The 14,431-nt window shown below is 41.0% G+C and overlaps 1 protein-coding gene and 1 pseudogene across 2 annotated transcripts in view; both read left to right on the top strand.

The window, feature by feature from the left end:
• CDH2 (cadherin 2) overlaps nucleotides 1-14,431 on the top strand; it is a 232,976-nt gene that overhangs the window by 26,591 nt on the left and 191,954 nt on the right. The gene's annotated exons all lie outside the window — the stretch shown is intronic.
• Nucleotides 12,091-13,346, top strand: LOC133375584 (DNA polymerase delta subunit 2-like; annotated as a pseudogene).

Genomic DNA, 14,431 nt, shown 5'->3' with positions numbered 1-14,431 from the left:
ATCCATTCAATTTATATCACGTTATGCCCATTCTATGATAGCAGCTTTCTGTCACAAAAGATCCTAATCAAAAGATATTTGAATCATAATATAAATTTAAAGTTTATTTTGCCATTCATTACTGCAAATGGGCAAAACTGAAGTACTTGTATTTCAGTAGAATTATTGGCCCAAAAGCCAAATACCTCTGCATAACTGGTTAGTGGATTACAATGGTGTATCATATTGGATAATATCCAGCTGGTTTATACTCTAGAGTAGACCCATTAAAGTCAATTAAGTGTACTCCAAGTGTGGCCTAGATAGATATTGCCCATTTACTATATATATGAAGCAGCACAGGAATTTAATTGCAATATACAGAAACTCAATATTGCAAGGCATTTTTTTATTTCTTATTATTTGGATCATTGTGAGCTGTTTAAAAAACTTTCTGGGGCATCATGTTTGTATATTTTTTCACTGCAACTTCCTTAGTCAAATTATTTTAATGGTTAATTCTCTTGAAAGTACCGACAAGCTTGAAAGCATATCATTTGCTTTTTTTACATAAATGTAGAGGCCATCATTGGATGACTTTGACTTAAAATTTAATTACACTCATTTTGAAGTACTATTGTTGTCAAAAGCCCATTTTCTGGTTATTAAACTAGATGCATGTGACAATGGAAGTTAAGAATACTTTGTATTGTAGTTCCTTTCAAGGGTGAAAAGCTCTGTGGGCCTGATTCAGAACTCTGCATTTCCGTTGATATTATTGGAGTTTATCCAGTTTTACACCAACTTATCTGAATTTTGCACTTTAATTGTTATAGATTTTCTGTGGGGGTTGAAGCATTATAACGATTTTTTACTATACTGTCAGTTGCCTGAGGTATAGAGGTTTTATAATCCTCTTCGCTAGCATTAAAATGCAGTGACTGTGGCAAGAGACTCACATAGTGACCAAACTTTTTCCATTTGTTTTGTATTGTCTTTGCTGAATTTTAACTTAGCCAGATTCTATACTATTTTTTTCTTTTTTCTTTCAAAGCAGAAAACTAGGATTCCACTTTCAGTGTGACATGTTAGAGATCAGTATTACAGATAGCACTTTTGAATGACTCCTCACTAAGGCTGCTATCCTATGCATGCTTACATGGCTAACAGTAAGTCCCATTGAACTCCATGAGGCATACTTGTGAGACATATCGGGGTGTAGTTGTCCAGGGTCCACTGAGTCAGACCTTTTACTTTTTTGGGAGTAGGGTCCCATTAGGGCCCGTATGTCTCTAGCATCCTGCAAGCCAATAAGCATGAAAGGGGAGTAGGTTAGCCACTGAGAAGAGTCTTCTAACATGCTTCCTTGTTTTTTTCCTGCTGATTGGAGCCAGAATGAAAGGAGGTAAAGTGAGTCAGCTACTGAGAAGACTGTTTTTAATAGCCAATACTCTCCCCTTTTGTGCTTATTGGTTTCTAGAGATTGTGGGGGAAGACATTAACAAAGATCTCATTCTCAACTCAGCAATTAGGGGGAGGGGGTGTGACTAATATGAAGGGATCCCACACTTCTGAATTTGCCACTACACAACTGAGACATATACAGGATTGCATTGTAAGATTCTTAGATTTCCTCATGAACCTTCTAAGAGTTCTGCATCCATGTTATGAGTGCATAAAGCCCAGTTCTCTGTTGCAGTGCAGCAATGATAGAAAATGCTTCCTAGACAGTTCTACTGGGCAAAGTCTCATTTAAGTGTTAGATAATTGGTGAAAATGTTTTTGTTTTATCAGGCCTTTCCCATGAGTTACTGAGATTTTTGTTGCTTTTCTTTAGGCTGATGACTTCAGTTGGAGGTTTTATTGCTGCAAGTTTTTTAGTATCTTCTGCTTGCTCTGTTTTTAAATAAGGTTTTTGTTTATTTTGCCACTTTGGACCCAACATGGGGCATTTTGATAGACAAACCATTTTTTTATAATGGAAAAACACAGAAGAAAAATATATTTTAAAAATATTGAAAATGGGCAATATAAACGGTCCAAAAAAGGTAATTGTTCTACAGCAAATTTTACAGGAGCCGTAGGCAGGCAGAGAAAAGTAGGCAGGAAAAGCAGCAAATGTCGTCAATAGGTAGCTCTTAGACAAAGCCTGAATCTGACTGTTGCCCAAGCAAAGATGTAGGCCAGGTTGCTACTCCAGATCAGATCAAGGGCAATCAATAGATTGTCTTAGTGGGTGGAGCAATGCTGGAAAGTGGAACAATAATGGAACTGTTTCAAGCCTTCTTATTGCAACTGTGAGTTGCTTGCCAACAGGGGCAGCAAAACAGTGATCTGAAGAACCCCATTTCTGTTCTGCTTTCACCAGATGCATAGGATTGCTGTGCCAGTTTCTCATACGCCAGCCTTCCATAGTATTATTATTTCCTGACTGCCTATCAAGACAAGGAGGTGCTTTACATAAAACAAAAATAAGATACAGCCCCCTCCCTAAGGTTTACATCTTCTTTTTGGACTGGGCTGCTATGTTGAATCATTGCCTGGTTTGTTTTGTCTGTAGTCTACTTAAATCCTAATCCTAAAACATTTGTATTGGAGTGGTGGGTGAGACTTACTTCCAAGTACATATACTTAGGATTTCAACCTATCATTGTTTTATCATTTTTGTGTTTGCTGTCCTGGGCTTCTTTGGGATGAAGAGTGGCATATACATTAATTATTATTTCTTAGATTGATATTGAATTAAATAAATAAATAATGATTAGTAATAATAATAACCTTTGTGATTTTGACTTGGTAGCTCGTTCTGAGATATTTTCTCTTAAAACTAGTTTTTCTGTTGTTTAAATAATGAATCATTTTAAGTTGACATTGGTCTGCATGTTAGGTATGATTAAATATGATGGACAGTTACTTTATGGGTTAAGTTTACTTACAGTTATATCGTAACTGGTGCTTCATATACTGCTCTGACTTATGGTCTGTTTGGGGGCTGATTTAAAAATGCTGGTATTGATACTCAGAGGCCTCCCAAATTTAGGGCCAGGTCCCTGAAGGATTTCCTATCTCCACATGTGCTTGTCCTTACACATAAGGCCCTCATTTGAGGCCCTTACTCAGGTTCCCTCTACCATCTGAGGTATGGCAGGTGGCTACCAGGGAAATTGCCTTCTTTGTGGTGGTGCCCCAGATGTGGGAAACTCTCCAGGGTTACTTGCCTGGTGCCTACCCTAATTTAATGTTTGCATCAGAAAAAGAACAATTTTATTGTTTTAGGGATTTGAATCAATTTGATTAGTTTTATCTTGGTGAGGTTTCTTGTTTTCTGTTCCTGATGATGTTATGATTTCTAATATACCTTTGTCTATTTTTAATTGCACGTTTTACATTTGTTTTATTGTGTTTTGAAAGCTGATCTGGGAAGGTTATTGAAGGCTAGGGTATAAATTCTTCAAAATAAAATAAATTAAATAATAAATATGTGTTAGTTATAAGATACCTAGAAGATTACTACATAAGTATGGTGATATCTTTAGTTTTTGAGATAAAATTGGAATATGCATGCATATAATATACTAGAAAATTAAGGAGACCATTGTTATAAAAACTATTGATGCTGAAGTGCTATAAAGAATTTTATCTTAGGTATTTGACGGTTGGACTTTCTGGCATACTCATACTAATTGATCACCATATTTGGGAAAAAATTTTTTTTCAAGATCATATTGCTGTTGGGTTTTTTATGGGCTTTTTTGGCGCTCATTGCTTCAACACCATTTGTTCAGGTTTGGTTGAATCAGTCATCTAAGTATAGATTGCAACAGCTTTCTCATTGCTAACAGCATTTGAAATAGTAATTGTTAAATCAGGGCGTTGGAGTCGTGGAGTTGGAGTCGGGAGCAATTTTGAGTGGAGTCGGAGTCGGTAGAAATGTTCCGACTCCAACTTTGACTCCTTTATGAATGGCAAATGTATATTAACTAGTAATAACAAATTTACTGTAGTAAAATGGTAGCACAAGGCATTTCATCACCACCACGTGAATCCAGAGCTTGGAAAAGTTACTTTTTTAAACTACAACTCCCACAAGCCCAATCCGTGGGGCTGATGGGAGTTGTAGTTGAAAAAAAGTAACTTTTCCAAGCTCTGGATTCATGTGGTGGTGATGAAATGCCTTGTGCTACCATTTTACTACAGTAAATTTGTTATTACTAGTTAATATACATTTCCCATTTATGAAGGAGTCGGAGTCGAACAGTAGAAAAATAGAGGAGTCGGAGTCGAAGGTCTGGCGTACTGACTCCACAGCCCTGGGTTAAATACTATATATTTAACATATATAACATGTTGCCTATGCCTTCGTTTGACACCTATGGCAAGGTAAGAATTAGTACAGTTTTATTGTTCTATTTATTTATTTATTAAATTTATATCCCACCCTTCCTCTCAGAATGAGATTGAAGAAGGCTTGCATTTTTATTTTACAGTCTATAGCAGTGGTTCCCAACTTTTTTCCTATGGGCCATTTGAAAATTCCCGAGGCTCTTGGAAGACCACTTAATTGTTTTTTTCTGCCTCTTGTAGCAATTATAATGTGCTGTGCTAAATGCAGAGTGCTCTTTAATTTGATGTTATTGCTTCTTTTATTTCTTGTATTGCAGTTGATTGTTTTGCAATTTGAATTCCAAAGAATTCCATAGACTTCAAATTGTAAGTGTCCTTCACAGCCATGGACGGACAACCTGAAGGAAGCTTACAGACCACTGGTGGTCCATGGACCACAGTTTGAGAACCTCTGGTCTGTAGCACAATGAAAAATATATGGGCAGAAATCTTCCAATGTCCATCATGACTATTGCATATTATTGTTTTTATTGTTTTATTGCTTGTTTGCTGCCCTGGGCTCCTTTGGGAAGAAGGGCAGGATATAAGTGTGATGAATGAATGAATGAATGAATAATAGATTCAGATGCGATCATATGCACTCCTTTTGATTAACAAAATTGTGACTATATCCAAGTGTGTCTAATTGTGGCTAAATCCAGATGGTTGAACAGTTTCCTCTTGCTTACTTTTGATATGACTGTACACAAGGAAACATGTGCCATGTACTACAATATTGTCACTGTAACTTTTTTTGCACTGCAAAATAATACACTAGAAAAGTTGCTATAGAGTGAGATCCAACATAGTGTAATGAAGAATAACAAAACGAGTGGACCTGATGGGATTCCTGCTGAAGTCTTTAAGCAAGGTGGGCTTGAACTTACCTAACAACTTCATAAGCTCATCGAAAAAATCTGCATGAGGGAGGAGATCCCGGAAGACTTTAGGGATGCCATAATTATCACTCTTTTCAAGAAGGGTGATAGAACAGATTGTGGGAACTACCGAGGCATGTCTCTAATTGCTACCGCAGGTAAAATCCTTGCAAAGATCCTCTTAAATTGCCTCCTACATATCTCAGAAGACATCCTCCCTGAATCCCAAAATGGTTTCCGCCCTTCCAGGCGGATAGTGGACATGATCTTCACTGCACGACAGCTTCAAGAAAAATGCAGGGAGCAAATCTGACCTCTGTATATGGCATTTATTGATCTGACTGAGGCCTTTGATACTGTAAATCGAACGGCTCTCTGGACTATCCTTCTGAAAATTGGATGCCCTGATAACTTTGTGAATATTTTGCGACTCCATGCGAACATGACGGCAACAATTTTGGATAACAATGGCTCTGAAAGTGATCCATTCAAAGTGGGATCAGGCATCAAACAGGGATGTGTCATTGCTCCGACCTTATTTGCTATTTTCATCGCCATGATTCTACAGCTTGTTGAGGGGAAACTTCCCACTGGCGTGGAAATCACATATCGAACAGATGGAAAGCTTTTTAATCTCAGTAGGCTGAAAGCAAAAAGTAAGGTAATTACAACCTCTGTCATAGAACTTCAATATGCCGATGATAATGTAGTCTCTGCACATTCAGAGGAAGATCTTCAAACTATCCTAAATGTCTTTGCAGAAGCACATGAAAAGCTTGGCCTCTCGCTTAACATCAAAAAACCCAAAGTGCTTCATCAGCAAGTGCGAACCAATCCCTCTGTAGCACCATCAATCCAGCTTAATGGTGCGACGCTGGAGAATGTCAATCACTTTTCTTATTTTGGCAGCCATCTCTCTGTAAAAGCTGAAATTCAGCATCGTCTGAGCTCTGCGAGTGCCGCATTCTCCCAAATGAAGTGTAGAGTGTTTGAGGATCGGGATATTTGCAGGGAGACCAAAATGCTTATTTACAAAGCCATTGTACTACCGACCTTACTGTACACCTGTGAAACATGGACCATCTATAAACACCACTCCCAACTTCTTGAAAGATTCCAGTAACGCCGCCTCTGGAAAATTCTGCAAATTACTTGGGAAGATAGGCGGACTAATGTTAGCGTATTGGAAGAAGCAAAGACCACCAGTGTTGAAACAATGATCCTCCCACATCAACTTTGCTGGACCGGCCATGTTGTTCAAATGCCTGATCACCGTCTTCCAAAGCAGCTACTTTACTCCCAACTTGAGGATAGAAAATGGAATATCGGTGAACAGCAAAAGAGGTTTAAAGATGTTCTCAAAGCTAATCTAAAAAAATGTAATATAAGCATCAAGAACTGGGAAGCCTTGGCCCATGAGTGTCCCAATTGGAGGTCGGCCATTATCAAAAGTGCTATGGACTTTGAAGAAGCACGAGTACAGGGTGAAAAAGACAAGCTAAATGGAAGGTAGGTCAAGCAAATACTCATTGTGACCATATTCCATCTGGAAACCTATGTCCTCACTGTAGGAGGCTATGTGGATCCAGAATTGGCCTCCACAGTCATTTACGGACCCACTGTTAAAGACCTTATCTTGGAAGATGATCATACTCAGCCACGAGTGATCGCCAATGAATGAGTGTAAGTGGGTGTCTACACAATGCAACAGGGCTTCTGCTTTCCTCCCCCTTGCAGTCCCTTGCCCACCCCCAAATCTGCTCCAGAGGACTGGGGGACTCTCTGGAACAGATTTCCAGGGGGAAGAGAAAAAGAAAAACCCAAAGTTCCAATGAACAAGTGGATTTACATTGGGAGAAGTGTATGGAGATCATTGGATGTTGCCTTCAGATGAGTTAACCATGATTAATGTGCCCCTAACTGCTTTGTATCAAAATGAGTTTCTTGTGAAGTTTTTCATTAAAAAGTATTGTGTAAAATGGGAAATGCTAACATTCTGTGAGCATGGGTACATCTCTGAATACACTATTTTCATAAGTGTATCTCCCCACTTTTGATAGGAAGCCACATTCACGCTAAAAAGACATGACTGTCACATCAAGCATATTGCTTCTTTTCAGAAAGGTGATAACAAATCTTAGAGATTGTAGTTGCTTCCTGATCTTTGAAAATAATGGATATTTAGGGCTACAAACCAAACAGCATAGTTTGGTTATGTCATGGAAACTACCAGACTTTGCTTATTGGAAGTTCTGGACACTGATTCTATGAATATTTACTTCATTCATTGGAACTTCCAAATAAATGAGACTGGGGTTGCAGCCTTTAGCCTTCAAGTATGTTCTTTGGCTTAGTATCCTTGCATATGTAGAGCAAGAGCCAAATGGAAATTTCTCTTGAAGCAGATACAGTTTGGTAGTGGATGTGTGCTGTGTGGCCAAAAGTTTGAATTATGCTTGTAGGTTGTATAAAGGTTCTAATTGGTTGAAAACCAAATATTTTAGTTGTTACAGCAACCAGCTAGAATACATGTTTGTTCAAGAAATCCATGGATTTCAAAATGGGAAACTTTTTGTGCCCTTGGTGACTTGTATTATGATTTTAAAATGCCTTGATTTGATTTTGACCACACTGACTTCCGCTTTAAACTAGTGGAACGGGACAGATTAGTTTTGTCACTTTAGTGCAGATGGCATAAATAACAGCTTAGTGAAAAGGAGATGCTCTAAAAGTACGCAATTCTCAAAGAATAAATAATTTATTTTAAAAGGCAATTTTTTAAAGAATCACTGGTTTATAATATTCTTAGCAAAAATGTAGAAGAGCCAAAGTATGTGTTCACAAAATTTCTACATAAACCCTGTTGGTTTTTGTGATGTCCCTGTATTTTAATATCTGTAAATATGGTAAGTGCGGGTTTATTAAGTGATATATGGTAAGTGACTGAGTAAGAGGGGGGAGTACATGGGCTAGAATGTTGGATGATGATTGGCTGAGTGTTTGAATGGCTGAAGGTATAAATGAGAGGGTGACAGTTGAGTTGGGGGGAGTTGTTGGGGAGTTGTTGAGGAGGTCGGTTGGTTGATGAGAGGGATTTTGGAGGAGTTGGTTGGCAGAGTTCTGAGGGAGGCTTGGATTGTATTTGGCTGATATTTAGGCAATATATATATGACCAGAAACATAAAGAGTGACACTATATGAAACCATACGCTTGTTAAACATACCTTACATAATCTTGTTATTTCCTGGTGTTTATAAATAAATATTCTGTTGGTTTACCAAAAGCCTGATCCTTGGCTGGGGCTTTCACAGACTAGAAGGGTGGGCAGGGTATTTACTAAGGCGGAGAAACTGTATCAAATGGTGGCATCGGTGAAGAGATAGTGTATCATCAAGTATCCAGGGCAACCCAGGGCTGTATGCTTTATTGGCACAAAGATACAGGGGGGTTGTGGCCTGCAAGTGAACCCAGACACAAAGTAACAATAAGCCAGAAGGGAGATTTAGGCGAAGTCTATAGCAGTATTGTTTACAGGGAGTGACTGGTGCTGCTGCCTAGCAGTGGGATCTTGTGAGATCTGTGCTAGGGTGAGCTAAAGAAAAATAAAAACTACATCTCTCCCTGGTGGTAGCCACGGGTGGGAGCCTGACAGGTGGTGCCAGTGGAACATTACAATTTTCACATTGTGTATATAATTATATGTTCAGTGCTATCATTTAGATTTACAATGGAATATTTTGTTGACTTGTCATCTTTTAACATCAGAAGACACAAAAATTACAAAAGCTTCCTATTGAATGGATTTTTAAATAAAGTATCTTACAATGTAAAACATTATTACGCAAAATAAAACTGAATTCTAGCAGTAGCTAAAAACATAATGAATGCACTAAATTAAATAATACTGTGTTAAAACAGTTGATGTCATTCAGTTTGTGCTAATCCTCTTCGCTTCATTGTTCTGAACATAGCTTATTTTTTGTGTAATTCCAATATATGTGTTATTGTAAACCATTGACGCTCTTAAGTAAGGGTAGAATACAACTAGAGATGATAAACGGCTGGGTGGGTACAGATAAAGGGTACTCTTGTGTTGATGCAAGGCTGTAAGGAAGACAGAAGTTAAGTTTGTAGCTTGCATGAATAATTACTAGACTGAATATTCCCCCACTTTTGCAGGACCATTCGTCCCATGCGAAAGTAAGGGGCAGGATATTCAGTAACTTTCAGGGACAGGTGAATTTGAAGAATTTTAATTGTACCTTAAATTTTATATGACTGGGTTTTTTAAAAAAACAACAACAGTACAAGCAAGCAAGCAATGTGTTTCTGGGGAAGCCACAACTTGAAGCAACAGCAAGTCTTTTTTAAAAAGAAAAAAAGAAAAAAATGTCAGCCACCTCCTATTTAAGGTAAGATAAAATTCTTGAAATCCCCTCTCCCCAATTAATCTAACTCTGAGGGCATTTTTTGTCTCACACCATGGAATATATGAAAGTTGCCAGTCATTTGTCCAGCAATGTTATGAATATTGTAATACAAGGGAGATAGCCAGACATATCCCAAAGTTCTTCCACACCAGCCATTTCCTGCATGTTTGCAGTATCCCAGCACTCCCTTTTTTTGGGGGGGAGGACCATATATTTATTTATTTATTTATTTATTTATTTATTTAATTTCATTTATAAACCGCCCTTAGCCAATGGCTCCCTGGGCGGTGTACAACATACAATAATAACAATAATCAACAAAAATTGCAAGATATAAAATACAGATACATAATAGGACTACCTAATGTTAAGGTAATTAAAACATTAAAATACATACAAATGAATTAAAATGCCTGGGAGAATAGGAAGGTTTTGGCCTGGCGCCGAAAGGATAACAGCGTAGGCGCCAGGCGTACCTCCTCAGGGAGACTATTCCATAATTTGGGGGCCACCACCGAAAAGGCCCTAGATCTTGTCATTACCCTCCAAGCTTCTCGATGAGTCGGTACTCGGAGGAGGACCTTAGATGTCGAACGAAGTGCACGGGTAGGTTCATAGCGGGAGAGGCATTCCATCAGGTATTGCAGACCCACACCGTGTAAGGCTTTATAGGTCAATACCAGCACCTTGAATCGGCCCGGAAACAAATCGGCAACCAGTGCAAACAGGCCAGAACAGGTGTAATGTGTGAGGACCGATTGGTCCTCGTCAACAGTCTGGCTGCTGCGTTTTGCACTAGTTGGAGTTTCCGAACCGTCTTCAAGGGCAGCCCCACGTAGAGTGCATTACAGTAATCGAATCTAGAGGTCACTAGAGCATGAACAACTGAGGCGAGGTCGTCACCACAGAGATAGGGGCGTAGCTGGGCTACCAATCGAAGATGGTAGAATGCATTCCGAGCCACCGAGGCTACCTGAGCCTCAAGTGACAAGGAAGGATCGAAAAGAACCCCCAAACTATGAACCTGTTTCTTCAGGGGGAGTGTAACCCCATCCAGAACAGGATGAACATCCTCCATCTGTGTGGAAAAGGCATTCACCAACAGCGTCTCAGTCTTGTCTGGATTGAGCTTCAGTTTATTAGCTCCCATCCAGTCCATTATCGCGGCCAGGCAACGGTTCAGCACATCAACAGCCTCACCTGAAGAAGATGGAAAGGAGTAATAGAGCTGCGTGTCATCAGCATACTGATGGCAACGCACTCCAAAACTCCGGATGACCTCACCCAGAGGCTTCATGTAGATGTTGAAAAGCATGGGGGACAGAACTGATCCCTGAGGGACTCCACAATGGAGAGTCCAGGGTATCGAGCAATGCTCCCCAAGCACTACCTTCTGGAGATGATCCGCCAAGTAGGAGCAGAGCCACTGCCAAGCAGTACCCCCGACTCCCAACTCCGCGAGTCTCTCCAGGAGGATACCATGGTCGATAGTATCAAAAGCAGCTGAGAGATCAAGGAGAATCAACAGAGTTACACTCCCCCTGTCCCTCTCCCGACAAAGGTCATCATACAGGGCGACCAAGGCTGTTTCTGTGCCAAAACCGGGCCTAAAACTGGATTGAAACGGATCTAGATAATCGGTTTCATCCAAGAGCGCCTGGAGCTGGCTGGCAACCACCCGTTCCAAGACCTTGCCCAGAAATGGAACATTCGCTACCGGTCGATAGTTGTTCAAATTATCTGGGTCCAAGGACGACCTCTTCAAGAGAGGTCTCACTACAGCCTCCTTGAGACAGCGAGGGACAACTCCCTCTCTCAAGGAGGCATTGATCACGTCCTTGGCCCAGCCGGCAGTTCCAGCCCGGCTAGCTTTTACTAGCCAAGAGGGGCAAGGGTCCAGTACCGACGTGGTTGCACGCACCAGTCCAAGCATCTTGTCAACTTCCTCAAGCTGCACCAACTGAAACTCATCCAATAATTGAGGACAAGACCGTGATCTAGGTATAACATCTGCTTGAGTTATATGCTTCCCAATCTCCTCCGCCCTGTAAATGCAGATTTCACCTGACCAAAAGGAGATCCAAAACCTCCAAAAGTAGTGTGGCTGTTTGAAAGTGAAACTGTTCAGCTTTAGAAAGCCACCTGTTTTTGATGTCTTACGTGACATTGGGGGAATGCTTTGCTCTGTACCGCGTCGGTTCTAGTTTGGCAGAAGTGGATACACCTGAGCCATTTTGTTTCCCGGAACATCCCATGGAAGGTTGTTGCTTTTTCTGGGCTAGGAAGGGAGACTGCAGTCTTGCTGTGCATGGAATTAATATAAATCTTGCTGTGCATGGAATTAATATATATAAATGAGTTTGGGATTTCCCTGCAGCTTTTTCCTCCTGCCCAGGGACCTTGTGGAAACAAAGCCTGGATGACTGTGGTTCTCTCTTGCAAGTGGAAGGACGGAACTACTGCCGCCTGCACGGGTGTATTAAATGTATTACGTGCAAAAGCTAGATGGTGGGGGGGAGTGAGTTTTAGCTTTGTGCTGTGCTGCTCAAGGGCTTATGATATCATTGGCCAAGTCAGCTCTTTGTCTTTAGCCTCAGAGCCTCAAACTCCCTGCTTGGCCCTCTGCTGTGGACAAGGAAAAGGAGAGGAGGGTTGCATAACATTCCTATCTGCACAGAGCCTGCTGACCTCTCCATCTGCTGTGGCCTCTACCTTTGACCGGGTATGCATCTCCACCTATACCAACTGCTCCCAGAACTTCAGACTTGGGGAGCGGACTTTCAATCGGCAGTATGCCCACATCTATGCCATACGCCTCATTCAGATGAGACCATTATTGGTGGAGAGAGCCAGGTGCAAATGGGGGAACAACATTACAGTGAAGAAGCTGTGCGACCTGCAGATAGCAGAGAAATGCTGTGTGGTGGGGACATTCTTCAAGTCTATGCAGCTTCAGCCCTCTATCCTGTGAGAAATCAGCGAAGAGCACAATCTGCTGCCACAGCCTCCCCACACCAAGTACATCCACCAAGCTGATGAACTGATCTTGGGAGACAAGCTGCAGCGAATCAAACTGGAGGGAGCCATGCAAATCAACAAGCTGGTGATGGGGACCATACTTGCTGTCTACGGCTCAGAGAGGATGATGGCAAGTTCCTTGTTGAGGACCACTGCTTTGCAGATATGACCACCAGCTGCCCATGTTGGGGCCTAGCGCAGACAGGTTTGTCTTGCTGGTGTCCGGCCTTGGCTTCGGTGGCAAGAGTGGAGAGAGTCTTCTGGGCATGCAGCTCCTGATGGACATGGTGATTGGGCAGCTGGGCACTGAGGGAGGGGAGAGCAGTGCAGTGCAGTGCAGCCCTCAACTCCAGAGTCATTCTGGCAGGCAATTTGCTCAGACAGAATACTCAGAGCAGAGACACCATTAGCAAGGCAAAGTACCTAACCAAGAAGACTCAAGTTGCCAGCTTGGAGGCTGTGAAAATGCTGGATGAAATCCTGCTGCAGTTAAGGATGTCTGTGCCTGTAGATGTGATGCCTGGTGATTTTGATCCCACCAACTACACTTTGCCCCAGCAGCTGCTACATCGCTACATGTTTCCCCTGTTGAGTGCCTACTCCACACTGCAGCTGGTTACCAACCATTACCAGGCTAACATTGATGGTGTCAGGTAAAGGCGGCTTCTCTAACTTCTTAAGATGCAGCAGTAGCGCTGCCCTATCATTTCCAGAGTGCTTTCAGGGGTTCAAAGCAGACCATGGAAGGGATGTTTCCAGCTTCTCCACCGACCCTGCCTTTGAAAGCCTTATAAGAAGTTGCTACCAGACTGGGACTGTGAGCAACATCATGGGATTTCTAGTGGGTTACTAGGAGCCAAGTGAAACTGTCAAAATTCTCTTCTTATGTTTGCTATTGCCAGAAAGTGTAACATTGCCTGCCAAGAGATATAATGTTGCTGTGTTCATGATATTGAAAAGTTTTTGTTTGCTGTTATATTTACTGTTACATTATTGTTTTATTATTTTTTGTTATTAGGAAATTGTTTTTGCAGTTGTTGTTTTTGAGATGTACTTCTGTTCACTTCATTGTAAGCCACTTTGAGCACAATTTTTTGTGGAAAAGTGGCATACAAATAAAATGATGAATGAGGAGGAGGGTTGCATAACATCCCAGGCTGTGCTTGTTAATGGTGCACAAGTCCTACTCAGCTATGATTAAAAATAAAAATAAAAGTGGATGTGTGTAAGAGTGATGTACAACAAATGCATGAGTAACTGTATATCAAAAGCTTCTTGGGCCTGGACAGTTATGATAAATCACACCTTGCCTAGGACTTTGTGTGCATGTTCAAGTAACTGTAACAGGTAGTGAGGGGGAAGGAAGGAGAAAGGGGGGGGTCTATGCATGAACAAAATAGGCATGCGCCACCCACTGTTTCGGATAGGATACCATGAATTAAAAACATAAAATTTGGATAGGTGTAGATAGCACCATGCTGTCTCATATTCTGATGAAAGCAGAATGAAAAGGAAAAGAAGGTTTCAGTATGAAAGCATCCCCATCCTCTGCCATTCAGTTTATGATATGGGCGGCTGTAATGATGCCTAATGCTAAAGCAACTTTTGCTATGGTTCAGTTATGAAAACTAACTTTAGAAAAGATTTTGACTGGTATGACCATAAGTCTTTAACAGCTTAACCATGCTGAACTAGGCTGCTTCGTTCAAGTTCTACCCCAGTGCAAAGGGTGTTAAAACATC

Source organism: Rhineura floridana, chromosome 1 (assembly GCF_030035675.1).
Source record: "Rhineura floridana isolate rRhiFlo1 chromosome 1, rRhiFlo1.hap2, whole genome shotgun sequence".
Taxonomy (NCBI): domain Eukaryota; kingdom Metazoa; phylum Chordata; class Lepidosauria; order Squamata; family Rhineuridae; genus Rhineura; species Rhineura floridana.
Note: the sequence above shows the minus strand (reverse complement) of the source record. Positions and strands in the feature narration are given on the sequence as shown.